This window comes from Dermacentor silvarum, chromosome 7 (assembly GCF_013339745.2).
Source record: "Dermacentor silvarum isolate Dsil-2018 chromosome 7, BIME_Dsil_1.4, whole genome shotgun sequence".
NCBI lineage: Eukaryota > Metazoa > Arthropoda > Arachnida > Ixodida > Ixodidae > Dermacentor > Dermacentor silvarum.
In genome coordinates this window covers 174,585,279-174,605,889 of record NC_051160.1, presented here as the reverse complement: position 1 = coordinate 174,605,889, position 20,611 = coordinate 174,585,279, and the positions used below count along the sequence as shown (strand labels likewise).

Here is a 20,611-nt window from a genome sequence, read left to right as displayed (position 1 = left end):
AACCATGGAGGAAGAAAATTTTTTCCTGGAGGAAGAAAAATTTTTCCTCCATGAAGGAAGTTTTTATTGCGATAGCAATTATATGGACACTTCAAGCAGATTTCTGCCGTCGTCGGCGTGAGGTTCCGTATAAAGTCCAAGGGCGATAAAATCTTGCAACCGGGCGCAAGGGGAACTGGCGACGCAATCTTCCACGCGAAAGGAGCAAAGCGGGAAGGAAGCGCGGAAGGGAGGGGGGGGGGGGAGGCGGCTTCTACTCTGCCAACAAATGCGTTCATGTACTTTGCGCTTGGTTCTTTATTATGTTTGCGCCGGTACGGGCTGCCGGTGTTGTCGCGCGCACCGTATCTTGCAAGCGACCTCCAAACGGCTCTGACCTTTGTATGCTGTGCATTCGGCCGCTCAGTTTTCCCTTGAAGCGATAAACCGCACGAACCTTCGCTCGCTCGCTGCGGCAGCTGCGCTTGCTGCCAGCGTTTTGACAGTGGTTGTCTGCGGTCATCGAGTGTGATTTATTCATGTGTGCTTGTGCGCGCTGACACCACGCTTGTTAATTCAGGTAGTAGTGAATGTGTCCAACTTTATGCAGCCGATAAAGCTACTATCCCAACTCCGAATAGCTCTCTGCTAATTCGCTATCGCCATTGATGCTTCGCCTTTCGGGCGGAACTGCGACATTTTTTTTCCGTTCTTCCATGAAGCGAACTGATTTCTTAAAGGCCCGTTCGATTCGCCTGCACCACTGTGAACCACTTCGCGCACCGATTCACGAAAAGCGCGGCACACGAAACAAATGCCGAAGTGCTGACCCGGTGCAGGTGTGTGTTTTGTCCGACCAATGTGCACGGCTTGCGTTAAATAGGTCTTGAGCTGCTGGTGTAATCGGCTTCAGAGACGCTGATATACCCGCGCTTGCCTAGACACGGCAGATAGCCGTAAGCTGGGTTTTAACGGCGCTTGTGCATGTGTGCTTTGTCGTCTGCTGCGCTGCTGCTTCGCACCTGTACCACGTTAGAATATAAGGTATGTGTACATTCTAGGACACTGTACCTGCACGACTGCACAGAGTCGGTAACCGACAGTAGAAAGGGCGCAGCAAAATCGCGAACCAGCCCTGCACCTTTCCTGTATATTTTGAAACGAACGGCGGATTTCTCATAGGGTGTTCAAAGGCGCCATTGCTGCACCGCTGAAACGAATGAGCTGTTAATACAGGTGAATAGAACGTGTCAAAGCTACGTTCGATTCACCTACGCCACCTGCAAACCGTAGCGAAGCAGCCACTAGTACACTCTACAGCCACGGAAAGCCGGATTGCGGATCGAATTAATACAAACATTAGTATACATTTTTTTTCGTTTTTGTCATTCAATGATTCTGGTGCGACCCACGCGACTTGAACGCGCTTCCCGGTATGCTTGTTTTTATTGCGTATCATCCGCCGTAATTAAATAATAATGTACTTTTGCACTGGCGATTCGAGAGGTGACTCAAAAAAAAGAAAAAAAAAGAGAGCGTCGGTTCCTCGATTTCCTCTCTCTCCTTTCGTCCCTGAATTTGCGCCATCGCCATCGCCATCGACGACAGCCTTGCCTTGTGCGCAACGTGGTAACCGAGGAGACTGAAGTCAACGTGTGCGTGAGTATGCATTTTTTAATACGAGAGTTTTCTTGTCGTGATTGTACCTTATGTGCATTCTCATCTACGGGTCAACGTCGTGTGCGAGTATTTGCGTAGTTAATGGCGCGTGCCAAGTATGCAGCGAGCGCACGTGTGGCTAGGCCGATCGGTCGCGTACTACGTGCGCTCGAGATGAGTTCAATCATGCGCGCATGTTATATACTCCGGAATGGCATTGACTAGACCGCTTTTTTTTGATGCACAGAAAGACGCTGGGCGTAGATTTCATGCACGACTTGCGCGATATAGCTACACTATAGATCTTGAATGAGGTCTGTCGGGGATCTATGCGCGTGTTACCCGGCCACAAGCACTTCATCTCCTGCATCGTTTAGGGCAGCGGAGTCTACACGCAACCGTGCCGGCCAGGAAATAGCCGTTTTCGCGAGAAATTCCGACGTCACTGCTGCGGTGGTGCCAAACAAAGCCATGTGGATTCTATGCGAACATTAAAGCACCTGAAAAATAATCTAAGAGACTTCTTTAGTGCTCGGCGTGGCCTAATGGCTCCTTGTTCGTTCAGTACGAGTGGTGCGTGTTAGTGCGACAATATGAGATCATGTCAGTGGCGCACCGACGGGGGGGGAGGAGGATTCGGAAGTTGTAACCCCCCCCTGAGGCCGACTTAACCCCCCCCCCCCCTTTGTTTAACCCCTTTTCGTTCCTTACGCATTTGAGTACTGCAACTAAGATATAATACGCGCAAACGTCTGCACACTCACAAAAAGCGAATTTTTTTGACAATTCCCCGTGAAGAAATCGAAATTAGTGCTGTTTAGATGGTATTGGCAAACTGTCAACCCCCCCTGGCAGAGATCCTGGGTGCGCTACTGGATCATGTAACACTTGGCTTCAGCCACGTGTTCTTCACAACTTAGCCTAAACTTTCACCGCCTTCCGCTAGCTTTGCTCTCCATGGGAGACGAGCTTAATTGTACCTCGTGCAAAAGGATACATGCTCTAATGAAACCGCCGATTTCGCATGCTTGCACAGAAAGCTCCAGCCTTATGCAGTGGATCGACCACATGAATCAAACGGCGCATGTAAAATAGCGGAGCGCTTGTGGCACACGTGGATCTTTAGCAAAACCTCTAAAACAGATTCCGTGCATAGAAAAAAACTTCTCAATTGCAGCGTGCCCCGTACTAGACGCGGAGACTAGGCGCAGAATGGCTCCTTATACGCGCGGCGATTTTGATGTCATGCCAGCTTCCTTAGGCAGAAATTATGACATAATTTGCAGCAGTCAACACGCTTCTCGGCAAGTCATGAGGTGATTTACGTCAGTAGTAATAGTTCTGCACCTAACTTTTGCACCAATTGCTTATTCGTGACAGTCGCGTTTCCACACAGACGATTTTTGTTCTTCGTGAGACTGAAATTTCATTACATATACAAAATTCATGGGTGTTAAGTTTCGTTAAGTAGCTGGTCAGGGAGGTTTGCCGCATGTTGCCTGCTCCTGGAACATGTGGCAAACCTCCCTGACCAGCTGCTTTCTACAGCAGGCAGCGACACAAGTTTATGCTAGTGCTCTCGTTGCAGCAGGTCACATCCCCACAAGTGAAGGCAGATTCTCACTTTTTTTCTTCTAAAAACATCAGGCAATTAACTGTGGTGAGTGTCATACTCAACGAAGGCGACCCCAAAATGTGATCGTTCTGCAAAATTTGAGCAAGAACAGTGCAGTGATGAGTGCAAAACCTTTTTTCGAACAGGTGCAGCGAAATTATTCATCACCCTGTAGAAGTTTGACGTACATATCACGGCTAACCTTATGCTCGGCTGTCTTAGCTGACTGTTGAACTTGTACCTTGAACTCGTATATACCTTATAAATCAAAAGAGTAGTTTTGTCATCTCATTCAAACAGTTTAAGTTCAAGATTATGAGTTTATCAGGGCAGTAACTGCAATGTATTGTTGCAGCCCTTTCGATCACTGTCTCATGGCTGTATTAAGTGCTCATATGCTAAATGTACCAATTACTGTACCACGCTTTCCTTTTGTTTTGACCTAATATTGTGTCGCATTAATACGTTTCTTTTTTCTCGTATTATTGCAACAGGTAACATTGGATAAGTAGGAATGACATTGTGTTGTACCTAATCCTTGTACCTGTGACCACTACCCTCTGTAACAAAAAAACCCTGATGGTATAGTGTCCCAGCTGCTATGTAACACGCTTTAAAAATACACAGATAATTTTACACAAATAAAACCAAGTGCTTGTTATTCAGAGTCCAGTTGAGAAATGGCCAGTAATTTATTAGCCCTTGGCACCTACTTAGTTATAGCTAACTCTTTTAATTTAGTCATCTGTTAGGGTGTTGATCAGGAAGTTGTATGATATATTAGAGTGACATCTTCTAGCAAGGTCCACATCATGTTTTTTTTTCTCGTGGAGAGAAGCCTGCAAGTATGAAAACTGCCATGCGTCAATGCACTCGTGTGCAAAAGGTTGCTGTGCCATCCAACAGTCTCAGCGGGGAAAGTTAACCGTCCTTTCTTGGGTTTTACGTGCCAAAACCAGTTCCGAGGAGCTGTTGGTGCATTGTGTAAAGAATATTTATGTTATTGTCAATGACAGGGCCAGCTTGCTTACCCACTAAGACAGTTTCAGGGCCCTGCAATTCCATGCACATGATCTTTTTCAAATTTCATGGGCTGGGGGGGTTCATTGCCGGAAAAAATAAGCACACAATGTGTTCCTCACTGGAAACGGTTTGTTTTTGGTGTCACTTATGATGCTCATCTCCCAAATTAACATCTTGACAATTAGAACAAATAAAAAGTTGGCTCATTGCTTTGCTACTTGGATGACGTGCATCATGAATACTAGGACTTTTTCAACCAAACTCCAAAGAACATGCACTTTGTTTTGTTTGTGTAGACTTAACAGTAATTTACTGATGCAGAAGTACTTTTCTCTTTAGTGTCCCTTTAAGACCACGGTGGTCAGGACCAACACAGTTCGTTTGCCTCCCCCCCCCCTCCTTTTTCTTTAAAGTTTGTGTATGATGCACTCTGGTATAGCTGTTGAAAATGCTGCAATTATTGTTGACAAGCACCATTGTTGCACATACAGGAAAGTAATCAAGCCTTCGCTGTTTATTATTATGCATAATTTTCCCCGCCTAGCTTTCAATGCCTACATCTGTAAAATTAGCAATAGCTTGAATATTAACAGCACTCTTGCCATTTTATGGCTGATATCTTGCAGGTGTAAACCTGCCTTAGAAGGTTGCATAGTTTGTTAAACATCTAACTTTAAAAACTGTGCATCAAGAGGCTTGCACCTTTTGGCCAGTTTGAATGTTGCCATCCCAAGTTATACCAAATGCAATCTGCATTTTTCCATTGAAAGGGGTTTGTAATAATAAATGATTCATTGTTTATTGAGATTTGCAGGTGCTTGACTGTCTCCGATATGTCATAACATTGACTGTTGGTGGCGGTGGGTGCAACTGAAAACTTGCAAACAATATAAAAACAATGACAACCTAATTCTTTAGTGGCATTCTACAGTTCCTGAGTTATGTTAACTTGTACCACTGATACTTTGAGGTCATCAAAGCTGTGCCAGCTTGTTCACAATGTCTGCGCAGTTTGCTTTGGGCATTCACAGAGGTCTCAAATATCTTATTCGTGACATTTGTCCGTTGAATGTAGCCTGCACAGCTTAACAGGTTGCTTGTCGTTCTAGTGTCTATTATAATCTGTTTTGAATATTTTTACTTTGTTCAAAGGCACTTATGACAAGGCAAAGAGGAGGGCCAAGAAGGCGGAATGCGAGTTGGCTGTGGACACCACGGAGCTGTCGGGTAATTGCTAGTGTTTTTTGTTTTTTTATGCTGGTGCTTATGTGAAAGGGGAAGGCAAACTTGGAGCAGGGTTACATTTACAGAGCAGTCGCTCTGCCAACTGGGCTGACCAGGAAGCTAGAGGCGACAGCTTCAGGCTAAAGTGGCAAGTCGAAGTGCATGCAACAAAAGTTTTTTTCTGGAAAAGCTGCCGGTTTGAGGGGTTGAGTCTTTTAAAAGATGCGACTTATAGACCAGAAAATATGGTACTCCCCATTAGGACACAATAGAATGGTTCCACCTCTCCTTCTATTGCTGGAGGTACCCTTGAAAGTCTTTAAATACCTATGAATTGTTGTCACCGAGACCTGTACAAATCCTGATACTTTGCATTTACCAGAGTGCTCTGAAACAACCAAATATGCCATAAATCTACCGCTTCTGCTATGAAGTAAATATTTTTGTGTTTCAGCGATGCTGCTGCGGGTGCAGCTGAGGCATGAAGTACGGGTCGTGTCTGAGAGGCTGGATGAAACTGAGCCTCTTAACAAGACCCGTGCAGTGTCTCAGCCTGCCTTGTCGACGGTGCCTCCAGTTCTTCCTCGGCTACCTGCCGACAATATTAAAGAATTAGAGGCAGCCGTGCGGGATGAGTATGTGGCTGCCACCTTGGTTTGTACTGCCCTTTTATTTGTAATTATGAGGCTATGTAACATGTGGAAGTTCTGTGCTGTTTCATGAAACATGGTGTGGGTTCTATGTGAAGGAACTTTGCATCGCACACACTAAAGAGTTCATGGAAATAATTTGTTCCCTGCTGTATAGTTTCTAATGACATATTTGGACTGGACCTTAGTTTCTTTTACATGCATCTAAGCGTACACTAGTGTTCTTGCAATGAGACCTCATCGAAATGTGACCCTGACTGCCAGAATCAAATCTTTCACCTCGAACTCAGCACCGCAACGCCATAGGCACTGAGCTGCCATAGTGGCTTGCTGAATCGGTGATTTCCAACAGCTCTCCGTAGAGATACATTTATGAAGCAGGAGTAAATCGTTAAGTTAATAAAAATCTATTGCTGATATAAAATGCAAACTGTGGCAACTTTCTATAGAAGGACACAATGTAGAGCACTTGTGAATAAATTCTTTTTGTTAGACGAGTTGGCACATCGTGAATGATGAATAGCAGTGCAAACAAGTGGGACACAGTACAGGAAAAGGGGTGCAATGATGTTCTGTATATACTGTATTTACCTCATTTTAATCTACAGTTTTGTTTTCTAAATAATAGAGTTTGAAAATTGCATTGCAGTCGGATATGTAATGAAAACCACATTTGCAGCAAGTCAAGTGTACCTGTTGTCGAATTGCCTGATTGCACTAAAATTTTTTTTTCTTGTGCTACAAGCCCATGAAACAAACTCCTAAACTATCCAGTTTCATCCAATGGTTTAAAGCATTTTCTAGAACACTAGCAATTACTTTAAGAATGTAAACCCACATACCCTGTGGCCCCTGTTACTTTTTATTCCACTACTCTGATTTTTCTGTGCTTTGTTTTATCTACCACTATTCTACATTATGTAAGAGAATTTATGCCCTTCATATTGAATAAGTGAAATACCCTATTTACTTATTTAATGGACACGCTCGCATAATGAACGCACCCCCAACTTTTGTCGTCAAAATTTCAAAATTATTTTTCTCCCCCCGAAATAAACACACCCTGAACTTGCTGCCGTGAAGTAGGAGAGACACAGTACAATGCGGCGTCCGATATGGCATTCAGTGGGTACGATTGTATCAGACGCTGAATTGTACGTGTGTCTCCTACTTTTATAGCGGTAGCATCATATTTACACTCCAGGTGCATTTTTGAAGTCGGCGCCAATGATCGCGGCTTTATCCCGCGTTGGAGGGAAGAAAGCGGGTAAGAAACGCGCCGCATTTCGTCGTGTGCATGGCGCCGTTGGGAGGGGAGGGAGGCGGCACAGCAACTGCACATTGCACGGCCGGGCGTGCCCTATCTTGAAAACGATCTGCATCGGAGGCTGAGTCTAGGTGCGACGGCAGCTTATACTTTTGAGCGTACTCCGTTATCGCCGCTCAGTTTGCGTTGAAGTGATACATGGCATGAAGGTCACTTCGCTCGCTGTTGCTGCAGCGCTTCCTGACACCAGCATTTCGACTGTGAGTCCGCGGTCATCGAGTGTGATTGGTTCATGTTTTCCTGTGCGCGCTGACACCATGCTGGTTAAATTACTTTGGAAGTTTATACGGGCGATAGAACTACTATCCTTACTTTGTATAGCTCTCTGCGCATTTGCTATCGCAATCGATGGTTCGCCTTGTGGACGAAATTGCGGCTTTCTTTCAAACAAAGCATTCAAAACAAATCATTCAAAATTTTACCCTGCATAATAAACGCACCCCCCCCCCCAACTTGCGCATATTTTCAAAGGAAAAAGTGCGTTCGTTATGCGAGTAAATACGGTATTGTAATGGGGGTGCCCCATTTTCTATGCCATAATGACAAGGGTTGGGAAAGTTGGTCAAATTGCGAACAGCTCGAACCATTGCATTGAACATTCATGGCAAAAACAGATGCTGGCCATAGAGAGAACATGGCCCCTGTGAAGGGGAAATAGCATTGTTTAATGTTTTTTCACCTTGGTTGCCATCCGTTTTGTTTTTTGACAGGCTTTCTTCCACCCAGTTTAAACCCACAATGAATGTAATGCAGACAAAAATAGTGTTGTTGAAGGGGTTATATGTTCTGCCTTCCCCATGAAGCCTTGTTCACTGACATAGTCGTTGGCCATATGCCTGTTGTAGCTAAATGAAATCAATAATAGTCAGTGAACAAGGCTTCTGTGTAGAAGCCAAAACATCCTTTTGACAAGCAAGTCGAAGCAAGTGTCAAACCTTCCGATGTCTTATGTGGTTGCTTTCTGTGCCATGATGTTATGAGAGGGAGAAAGCTAAACGAAACCTGGCTGTAGAAAAACTAGTATAAATGAGGTATTTAGTGCACTCTGGGGTTTGCTAGTATATTTCTGGGGTTTTAGAGTCCGGAACCTTCACGTAAAGGGACAGACAACTGCCCGGAACATGAATTGAGAAAACCGCTTGTGCAAAAATGACCTATCCTACTGGTTAAAATAAGCCATGTTTTTCTCATGAAATGGGGATTTATATTTTTAATTCTTCCCCAAAAGTTGCGAAAAATGACCCTTGGCGCGCCACATGGCAAAAACATGAAGATGCATAATTGGCCTGAAGAGGAGGGCAAACTGGAACAACTTGGTATTGATTCATGGTAAATAAGGAACAGCGCACTGAAAACGTAGACGAAGGGAGACTTGACACACCACAAGTGCTGACTTTCAACTGGAAAACTTATTGAATGAACGAGTTTATGAACACTTGAGCTGTGCATGCACTTGCAAGGCAGTGAACAATTCATGACATGCACTCGTGGTTAGATCAGGTGATACTAAACAAGAATGAATTAAAAAAAATCACACTGCTCGGCTGTCAACGATTTGCGGGGTCTAAAAAGGAAATTTCTCTTTCTTGGAAGACTATTGTAGGCTGACTAATGCAACCTGGTCCTGCTTTCTGTATTCTATAGGCCTCGCAAATTTCATGAGTCAATTGGTCTGTGTGGCGAAAAAGATTCTCGGTCTGAGAGAATTCTGCAGTGCACCCGAATTGCCAAAAGCGAGGAGCAAACAGTGCATTTTGGTGCTCCCTGAGGCGCACGTTTACACACCGCCCTGATTGTCCCACATACACTCGGCCATAGGTGAGGGGGTTGCTGTACACGATTGCAGTGGCGCAAGGCACACGCATATTAGTGTGCCTTACAGGGCAGACTTTTTTTTGCATTTGCACCTTTCTCCACACATTTTGTAACTGCTGTGCAGATGCTACCCACTTTCTGGCTGAAAAAAAAACTATGCCATGCCACGATCCCCTCCGCCCCCCCCCCTTTTTTTGTTTCAACCTGTGCGAACGCTAGTGTCCATAGCATGCTTCAATTCTTGCACGAACTTTCCACAAGACAGCATGCAATTGACGTCTTAAGGAAAGCTTGTGCAAAGAGTAAAGTTTGGAGAGTAAAGATGCGGCACCAAGAAGCAAGCCGTCAGCCATACATCCACTAGCGTTCGCACAGGTTGAAGGGGGGGGGGGGGATCGTGGCATGGCATAGATTTGTTTTGTTCTTTTCAGCCAGAAAGAAAGTAGGTAGCGTCTGCCCTGTAAGGCACACTAACATGTGTGTTTGCCTTGTGCCACTTCAATCGTGTACAGGGTCCCCCTCATCTGTGGCCGAGTGTACGTGGGACAATCGGGGCAGTGTGTAAACGTGGGCCTCAGGGAGCACCAAAATGCGCTGTTTGCGCCTTGCATTTCGCAATGCATTGCCATGACTGAGAGTGCACAGCAGAATTCTGTCGGACCGAGATTCTTTTTCGCCTCACAGACCAATTGACGCATGAAATTTGCGAGGCCTATAGAATACAGAAAGCAGGACCAGGTTGCATTAGTCAGCCTGCAATTGTCTTCTTAGAAGAAATTTCCTTTTTAGACCACGCAAATCGTTGACAGCGGAGCAGCGCGTTGGTTTTTATTTTTGTTAATTAATTATTGTTATCACCTGATCTAACCACGAGTGCATGTCATAAATTGTTCACTGCCTTCCAGGTGTATGTGCAGTTCAACTGTTCATGAACTCGTTCACTCAATAAACTTACCAGTTGAAAGTCCGCACTTGGGGTGTGTCTACGTCTCCCCACGCTTTCAGGACACTGTTCCTTATTTACCATGAATAAGCGGCCTATCACATGGCTTTCTATTATTGTATGGGTTTCATGGTATTCTTATTAGTATTGAAATGCAGTCCACATTTTTCTGTTATTTTTTTTACCTTACAATATGCTGATAAGCCTTCGTTTGTAGTGAAAGTGGCACTGCCTTTGTTTTTGATGAGTTGGCTTGGTAAGTCTAGCGACAGAATAATGATAACGGGGGCCAGGCAGCCATGATGTAGGTGTGTATTTGGGGGAAAAACGCTGTACAAATGTAAGAAGGTCTGTACGACAATGCAAACTTTTTGTACCAGCTTTATATCTTCAAAAGTGGTTGAAAAGGCCAAAATGTAGGCAGTTAACTGCAGTTGCACTCACTCCTGTGAAGCAGAATGATAGGCTGCTTTCACAATTTGCGAAGCTGCAGGTGCAAACATTGCTGAGGGTTAACTTTTGGTTACCACAAAACTACGTCTTTAAAAACTGGTTGTCAGTCGCTTTAACGCAAAATGTGAAGGTCTGAAAATATCATGTCGGTATGCCTTTAAGCTGTTTTGTGCCACACGTATGTAGATCTGGCTTTCCTGCACTCTAATGTCACATCCCCTAATTATGCATTAGGAATTTGCATGGGAGGAGAGTTGGTGCGCTTACAAGTGATAGTGAAAGCTTGGAGAGGTAGTTACTATTAAACATAGTTACTGTGCTAAGGGTTATGAAACACAAACATGAAATGCACAGAACAAACCAGACCTGATGCACTTCGTGTTTGTGTTTATTCCAGTAACGCTAAGGTGTTGTAGAGCACATTTACAATTAAAGGGCATTGCGTCACAAATCTCTTCCAGCAAAAATGTTTTGCTTTGCACTAAGCTAAAAATTCACTTCACTTGGCAATAAATTATATTCTGGTAGTATTGGGTAGATTTTTCAACTTGAAAACATTGCCGCATACAATGCTCATTTCCACATCTCTGGCAATCTTTGTCTTTTGCAGCGCAAGCACCTCCTGCAAATAGGAGGGAAGTCACTGCGCGAGGTGGCATCGTATGCCATGAAGGCTGTAATGGCGCACCCCGTCCAAGTGCTTTACAGCCTTCATAGCAGGAAGGGGAAGAGGGCATTCATCAATTTGAAGTTATGCCGGATAGTCTCAGGTAAAGCTTCCTCAGTCATCCTTTTGCGTTGTTGAAGTATTGTGTGTACAGCCGAACTCCTCTACAGCGAAATGGCTTGCATAACAAGAGGTTGTCCTTGCCAAAATCGTGTCTTTCATATAAATTGTCAACTTCTACAACGAATAAATTTGGGCGTCCCGGTTGGCTGATTTCATTTTTTACAATGAAAGCCACATACTCAGTCACCACTGCCCTTGCAGAAATTGCGAAAGTGTGCTCTGCACTAGCACCAATGGCAGCTTAGGTGAATTGCTTGACGAGCATGCCGATGAATTGCATCACACCAGGCAGCTTACACGTTTAGCATCAGCGGGTGAGACAGTTGAATGTGTCTCGGTTAGTAAAGACATGGTGTGATCATCACTGGTGACGTTAACGCTATGTTAGGGTGAAAAAACAAGAATGTCAACGAAGGCAACAGGGATGAAGATCCTGTAAATGGATCAAGAATTTTCATGGCGGGGAAGGCGATAGCATTTAATTATCCGCAGCATTACTTTGCGTATCCTGCATTTCGCCGCTGAGCATGCTGTGAACCTCGGATTCAATAAGGTTGGCTGCGGTTGCAAATTCTGTCAGATAAACTGTGTGCTAAAGACTTAGCAACTTATTTCACTAAGTCTCTTGAAGGTTTTCTTTTGTTGAATGTGTTTGCCTGCTCTATTGTGGGTGATCTTTACGGTGCATGCTGTATGTACTAATTGTGGTCTTTGCATGTTTGTGTGCAGATGTCATCTGTGCGAAAGGGGGGGGGGGCGACCTGACACAAGCACAGGACTTCATTAAGTGGTTGCCAGGGTCTGTGGACAGCGGTGGTGGCAGGAAGAGGCGTTTCACAGAAACGTTTGCAGCAAAGCAGCCCGATGATCCCTCCCTTCAGGGCAGGAATCATTGCCTGCCCACTGCTGCCCTCTCTCTGCCCCACCCTTGCCCTCAGGTCCCTGGCAAGTCCACCGTCGGCCCCTCCTGTCCGGCTGCTGCTGCCCCTGCTCATTCCCCTGCTGCAGCCCCTGCCCCTCCTCCTGCTGCTGCCCCTGGAGCTGAGCACCCCTACTGATGCCTGCATCAGTTCAAGAATTGTATTGTAAATAGTAAAATAGTACTGTAAATAGTATACTAAATAAATTATATTTTCGTTTACGCTTTGCGTGTGTCTGCAGGAAGTTTCCTTCCCGCACTTATTTCCATCACATTTTCTTCGCTACTAATTGTATAGGCAGTAAGCTAGCATACAAGCAACAGAATGGCTAAGTACAAGCTATGCTTAAAACACACTGGATGCAAAATGGCTGAGCACCGGATATTCTTGAAACTCATTGGGTACAAAATGGCTAAGCACTGGGTATTCTTAAAACACGTTGGATACAGAATGGCTGAGCACTGGATGTTCTTGAAACATGTTGGATACAGGATGGCTGTGCACTGGCTCTATGCTTGAACTACATTGGATTCTACAATGGCAAACTGTACGGCCAATCTTGGCTCGAACAGTGGGTGAACCTTGGATCGGGTTGCACTTTGCCATGATGCCAGGATTGGGCCAAAGTTCGTACCAGTTTCTGCGAGCATTGGACCATGCTTGGCCCAGTGCTGTCGTGCTGCGTGGGGTGCAAGGGTATTTCAAGAGGAAAAAAATACCCACGGTGCCTAAGCTTGCCTCTCACTTCAACGAGGATGAAACGCTGCCTTCACTTTCACTCGCAACAATGCATCGAATTCTCACGAATATATGTTATCGCTTTAAGAAACAGTCCCGCAACGTCCTCCTTATTGAGGCATAGAACAGTGCTGCCGCAAGTACTTGCTGCAAGTTGCAGAATTGCGGCGGCATGCTAGGCCTATTTTCTACACTGACGAAACGTGGGTTAACGTAGGGCACACGAGATATAAGGTATGGGTCGACGAGAGTGTTAAAGCTGCTGGACAAAAGCTGCTGAACAAAAGCTGCTGGACAAAAAGGGCCGGACTCTCAGTTGGCCTGCAGAAGCCAAATGGTAAGGGAACTCCGCTGATCGTGACGCACTGTGGAAACGAGAATGACTTTGTGCAAGGTGCCGGATTTCAATATTTTCAAATATTTTAAATATTTCAAGCGATAAATCGCACAGGAGACTACAGGCACGTACGTACTATATATAGGGGCAAAAACGCGTGCTGCGTGCCGCGCGCGGCAGGCAAGCAAGCGGCACAAATGCGTTGCGAAGGTCACACTGACCCGCGTTTTGCGGGACGCGGCAGTCACATGACACCACCTGACGTCCCGTTTTGCCTCGTTCCCTTCCGAGACTTCTCGTGAAAGCACGCAGCTTCTTATCCTTAAAATCAACGTTGGATTTATCATACAAGCACGCATATGCGCGAACAGTTTCCAAAAATGCTTCCATTGTGATGCGACTTCTTCCTCGACGTCTCGACAGCAGTGTGGGAAGGTTGAACGAAAACGGCCTCATTGACTGGACATGGCCTCTGAGATTTTACGGCGTGCGCGTCACTGTTCAATCTCAGAGCCCATACATTATGATTCTTTGCTTGTGCGATAGGTGGCGCCACAACTGCGCGGCTCGCTCTCAGGAACATGGATGAAAATAAATGGGCGGCTAAAGGTGCACAAGTATCTCTACGTGAAAAGCGTGGACACAGAATGGAGGAAGAGGTCAAGGAAGTTGGCAACCGAGTGCAGGATAATCGAAACTGTAAATAGACAACCAGGAGTCATCAGAAAGAAAGTGAGAGAAATAGAGACCGTCAATTGGATGCAAAGAATGGAAACAAAAAGGACAATGGAGATTTACAAGAATGCGAAGAAAGAAATTATAAGGGAAAATCTGTACGATAACACAAAGGGCAGTGCCTTGCTATTTGAGGCGCGAGCCAGTTGCCTAAGGACCAAAACATACCGGAACATACCAGATGAGGCATGCGTATGCTGCAGTAAAGATCTAGAGACAACTCAGCACATCCCAATGGAATTCGACGGGATCCACCCAGCGAAAACCGCAGGTAACGTGCAACTCCCAGAAGCGCTTGGGTTTAAAGTGGAAGGAAACATCAACAGATCAGCCGTAGAGATAAGCGAGACGATGAGAATACTGGTGGAAAAAAGCAGGGAAACGATGGATGCGACCTGATCTCTTGGGGACATAGGTAGCGGTACAAGGTAAATTTTTGAAAAAGACAAATAATGAGAGGTATACAGAAATGATGGCGCGGTGTGGAGCAGAGGTAGAACACCAGACCTCAAATCTGAAGGTCGTAAGTTCGAATCCTACTCCAGTCCATTTTAAGGCATGGAGTGGGGCCTGACACCGGCAAAAAATATTGCCGAGAGCTAGTGGGGCTATACTTGTTCAGGTGCAACCAAACTAGGTCGGCCCACTAAGCTTCATCAAAGTCACTCCCTCACCAGAACAGGAATTGGCCTCCCTGGTGCAGTACTCTGCCACTACCTCCCTCATGACTCCGACAATTAACCCGTGGCCCTCAGTCCCCAGTGGCTGCGGAGCACCTGACCAAGGCGGCGGTCAGACCTGCTACGCGGCAGAGGGTGCTAAGAATCTCTGGGTCCGGACAGGCCGCCAATGGAAACTGAACCTGGCAACGTTCAACACGCGCACCCTCTCGAGTGAGGCTAGCTTAGCAGGACTATTTGAGGAATTATCAGGCATTGCCTGCGATATTATTGGCCTTAGTGAGGTTAGAAGGACTGCTGAGGCTTACACAGTGCTGACTAACGGCCACGTCCTGCTACAGATGCTTCCAGACAAGAGAGAATCCGGGGTATGATTTCTAGTTCATAACAACATAGCGGGCAAAATTGATGAATTCTACAGCATTAATGAGAGGGTAGCAGTCTTCCTAATAAAGCTGAATAGGAGGTACAAAATGAAGGTAGTACAAGCCTACGCCCCAACCTCTCTCTAGTCACGATGATGAAGAAATAGACCAGTTTTGTGAAGATGTTGAATTAGCAATGAGAAAGGTGCAAACCCGGTATACTGTAGTAATGGGCGACTTCAATGCAAAAGTGGGGGAAAAGCAGGTTGGTGAGCAAGCAATTGGCAACTACGGCATCGATTCTAGGAATGCAAGAGGAGAGATGTTAGTAGAATTCGCGGAAAGGAATAGGCTCCGAATAATGAATACCTTCGTCAGGAAGCGCAGCAACAGGAAGTGGACCTGGAAAAGCCCTAATGGAGAAACAAGGAATGAAATAGATTTCATACTCTCTGCCGATCCAAGCATAGTGCAGGATGTAGAAGTGCTAGATAAGGTAAAGTGCAGTGACCATAGGTTAGTGAGGTCTAGAATTTCTCTCAATTTGAAGAGAGAAAGAGTGAAATTAGTTAAGTTGAAACAGGCCAACCTAGAGGCAGTAAGGGTAAAAGCAGACCAATTCCGACTCGTGCTCGCAAAGAAATATGCAGCGTTAGAAAAAGATAAAGACAACATAGAGTTAACGAATGAAACCGTAACTAGGTTGATCTCAGAAGCAGCAGTTGAAGTGGGAAGTAAGGCACCAAGGCAACCAGTAGGTAAGCTCTCCCAAGAAACAAAGGACCTAATAAAGAAACGAAAAACATGAAAGTGTCCAACTCAAGAGATCAGATAGAATTCGCTGAACTGTCAAAACTGATCAACAAGAAGAAAGTAAGGGATATTCGAAATTATAACGTGGGAAAGATTGAGGAAGCCGTAAAATGTGGACGCACCATTAAATCAGTAAGAAGAAAGCTTGGCATAGGACAAGGCAAGATGTATGCACTGAAAGATAAGCATGGTAATATGATCAGCAATTTCGATGACATAGTAAAAGCAGCGGAAGAATTCTATACTGAACTGTACAGTGCCCAAAACAGCCAAGCTATTTCCATTCGTAGTGATGAACCGGATACAGAGGCTCCTTCTATAACTAGCGATGAAGTTAGGATGGCCTTGAAAGACATGACCAGGGGAAAAGCTGCTGGAGAAGATGGAATAACAGTAGATTTAATCAAAGATGGAGGAGATATGACGCTTGAAAAGCTTGCGACCCTTTATACGCAATGCCTCACAACTTCAAGTGTACCAGAGAGCTGGAAGAACGCCAACATTATACTAATCCATAAGAAGGGAGACGTTAAAGAATTGAAGAATTATAGACCCATTAGCTTGCTTTCAGTATTGTATAAAATATTCACCAAGATAATTCCCAATAGAATCAGGGCAACACTTGACCAGCCAACCAAGAGAACAGGCTGGCTTCAGGAAGGGATATTCTACGATGGATCACATCCATGTCATCAATCAGGTGATCGAAAAATCTGCGGAGTACAATCAATCTCTCTATATGGCTTTCATACACTATGAAAAAGCATTTGATTCAGTAGGGACACCAGCAGTCATAGAGGCGTTGCGTAATCAAGGAGTACAGGAGGCATACGTGAATATCTTGGCAAATATCTACAAGGATTCCACAGCTACCTTGGTTCTCCACAGGAAAAGTAGAAAGTTACCTATCAAGAAAGGGGTCAGGCAAGGAGACAGAATCTCTCCAATGCTATGCACTGCATGCTTAGAAGAAGTATTCAAGCTCTTAGACTGGGAAGGCTTAGGAGTGAGGATCAACGGCGAATATCTCAGCAACCTTCGGTTTGCAGATGACATTGTCCTATTCAGCAACAATGGAGACGAATTACAGCAAATGATTGAGGACCTTAATCGAGAAAGTGTAAGAATCGGGTTGAAGATGAATATGCAGAAGACAAAGATAATGTTCAATAGCCTGGCAAGCGAACAAGAATTCAGGATCGCCAGTCAACCCCTAGATTCTGTAAAGTAGTACGTTTATCTAGGTCAATTACTCACAGGGGACCCTGATCACGAGAAAGAAATTAACAGAAGAATAAAATTGGGTTGGAGTGCATACGGCAGGCATTGTCAAATTCTGTCTGGGAGCTTACCACTGTCATTGAAAAGAAAAGTATACAATCATTGCATTCTACCCGTTCTAACATATGGGGCAGAAACTTGGAGGTTAACAAAGAAGCTCGAGAACAAGTTAAGGACCGGACAAAGAGCGATGGAACGAAAAATCTTAGGACTAACGTTAAGAGACAGGAAGAGAGCGGTGTGGATCAGAGAACAAAAGGGGATAGCCGATATTCTAGTTGACATTAAGCGGAAGAAATGGAGCTGGGCAGGCCATGTAATGCGTAGGATGGATAACCGGTGGACCATTAGGGTTACAGAATGGATACCAAGAGAAGGGAAGCGCAGTCGAGGTCGGCAGAAAACCAGATGGGATGATGAAGTTAGGAAATTTGCAGGCGCAAGTTGGAATACGCTAGCGCAAGACAGGGGTAATTGGAGATCGCAGGGAGAGGCCTTCGTCCTGCAGTGGACATAAAATATAGGCTGATGATGATGATGATGATGATTGTGACTGTGACAGTTGATGGCGATATATACCGTCCAGACTGTATTCCTGCTGCCGGACACTTAGTTTTGTGGCTACCACCATATCACCAGGTCACCCTACACTACCAGCCCAACACCATAGAGCTGATGTGGATAAGGTGTGGATAATGCACATGAAGCGTTTCGTGGCTTCTGCGAAAGGCGTATTCAAAATGCAATAGCTCAAGGAACATGTTGCAGATGCCATAGAACAAGTAGGTCCGCAGAAGTGGAATACCTGTGGTAAACATGCGATTGAGGAACAGAAGATAAGAGAAATATACCGCATCATTGCAGAAATTGTCGACAACCAACAACCACTCGTTATCGGTATAGGGGAGGACACAACCACCTCTGACGAGGAGGCCTGTATGTAGGATGAAAATTTTGCGTGCCAGTGAATGCTCTAACTTTAAACACCTCTCCCGGAAGACTTTGTTGTTTGCTAGTCAGGCGTTGAACTTTACAACATGATTCTACTTTGAAAAAACATATTTGATTACACAGTTCGTCATACACTGTGGCACCCACAAACTGTAACGGGCAAAGCGAAAATTCAACTGTCGAGCGAGTTGCCTAAGCACAATAATTGATGCCGAGTGACTAGTTGTAGCATGTAACGATGCTTGGTTCGCGAGTTCTGTAATATACGTAACGTTACTATTGCCGCTCTTCGTCTTCCTCGGGGGGAAGTTATTAGCCTTATCGTTTCCTTACATTTTCAGACGTAATATAAAAGCTATATTAACTGCGGGGAGCAAGTACCGACAAATCAGGCCAAAGAGACGCCGAGAAGACGATAAGCAGACGACGCGGCGCAGATGAACACATCTTGAGGGGATTCTACCTTTCTTATTGGCTAAAGAGCCCTGCAGATTCCACAGTGCTTCAAAGTACTACTGAGATGGAGTATAGGTCACTATTCCTTCCTCCCAGCAGGAGTTGCCTTAAGTGCTGCGTCATACCAACATATCGTAACCGTGTATAATTAGATCACTGTCCAAGGAGCTCAAAAACAACGATAAACCATGGTGTTGCTGTCAGTCGCTGCCAATGCTTCACCCTCCAGAAAAAAAATTCCAAATTTTTTTCCTGTTCGCATTCCTGGAGCCACAGTTGATCTCAGACCACGTTCTTGATGAGCAGCTTTGTCAGCAACACTTCTGGGCACACCGAGGACCTGATGGCCGTCCAGTCCCGGCTGGTAGCTAAATTTGAGTACCTTCTCAAGTACAGACTTCACGGCATCGGGAAGCACCACTCAGTCCTGCCTAGCTACATTGCTCGATCACTAGCTGGCTTCGGCTGACTTCGGCAACTACGATCATGTGTGGTACCATACAATGTGGCAGCTTGATAATGAAAAATTTTGAGATAACAGTTTGTCCTTCAAGCCAGTTGAAGCCAGTCATTATGTGCGCGACAATCCTTGCAATCGTCCTTTTGCTTTTTCATCTAGCACTTTCATCCAGTCACGAGTACACCTAAGCACTTATGCGTTCTCAATGCGAAAGAATTAATGTCCAGTTGAACGGCGCTGAGCGGTCCTTCGAGTTTTGCGCTTCGAGTAATGTTTTCGAGTTTTGTTTTGTTCAATTTCTGCGTTAGTATGTTTGCTGTAGACAGGAATCATTTGGATGCTATTGCTGAGAAATCAAGGACGCCGCATGCCACCGATGTCCTGCGCGACGAGAGACGACGGAAGCAGCAGCGGCCATTAAGGCCGGCAGGCGCGAGCAGCAGCTAAACCCAGCGGGGGTGAGGGCGATAGAGTAGGGGCCAAGCGCCGGCGTCCGAGAGTGAGGCGGCGGCGGCCGCACGTCACGCCTCGCCGACGACAACTCGTCTCGCCCCGCGGCGTCGCATCACCGCATTAGTACCTTCGAGGCGCGCTGGTGACGTGGTGTCACGGTGATGCCCGCGCTCCTTGCGCAACACCTGGCGCATTATCGGCAAGCAGGTGTTACGATTCGCCCGCTCTGTTCGGTCGAGGCAAGCTCGTCGCAGTCAATGGGAATTTAGGTGCCGTTTTTCTGCTACAGACACCAGCTTTTCGCTCAATGGGCCATTTGACGCTTTCGCATGAAAACTTGTTAGCCTGGGCACATGTGTTGTCCTCCTTGTTCCGTCCTTTAATGCTGTTCCAAATTTACCAACAATATAGCTCCCCCCCCCTCTTAGCACGCTCACAGCATTCTCCATTATCCCTTGAACATGTCAGCATAGAATGCTGACATGTTCAAAGAATAAAAAACACAGGGAACAAGTAATCTGAACTGGGGGTCGAAAGCACGTATTTGTTTGCACGCAGAGCATCTCGGTGGTGTTATACGTGAGCTTCCTGGTGAAAGTGGCCTACTATATGGGCCCGCTGCGAGCAGTCATCGTGCGCGTTGCCACCCTGCTGCGCTTCGCTACCGGTGCCACGGCAGTAGAGTGCGTGAGCTGCAGCGCCAGCATCTTCCTTGGAACGGTGGGTACAAAAACGCCGTGCGTCGTATGCTTCCGTGCTTCCTATCATAAATGATGAGCAACTGCTAAAGTATGCATGGCATTTTAACGCGATAGCGTCAACGGCCCCGTGTCACAGAAAATGTAGGCGTCAGGGACGTTGCCTGGTGAAGAAAATCATCCCGAACCAGCCCGACTGCGCAGTCCCTCCGTGTGGTGCAAGGCGTTAGTGAACAAAAATTCAAT

At 45.6% G+C, this 20,611-nt stretch overlaps 1 long non-coding RNA gene across 2 annotated transcripts; it reads left to right on the top strand.

The window, feature by feature from the left end:
• The first annotated feature begins 1,581 nt into the window (after positions 1-1,581).
• LOC125947071 (uncharacterized) lies at positions 1,582-11,448 on the top strand. 2 transcript variants are annotated; one of them, XR_007468111.1, is made up of 4 exons: positions 1,590-1,638; positions 5,429-5,503; positions 5,955-6,154; positions 11,299-11,448. It is a non-coding gene; the product is annotated as an uncharacterized LOC125947071 (long non-coding RNA). The 2 variants fall into 2 exon arrangements; XR_007468112.1 differs by lacking the exon at positions 5,955-6,154 and having other exon boundaries at positions 1,582-1,638.
• Positions 11,449-20,611: the final 9,163 nt, after the last annotated feature.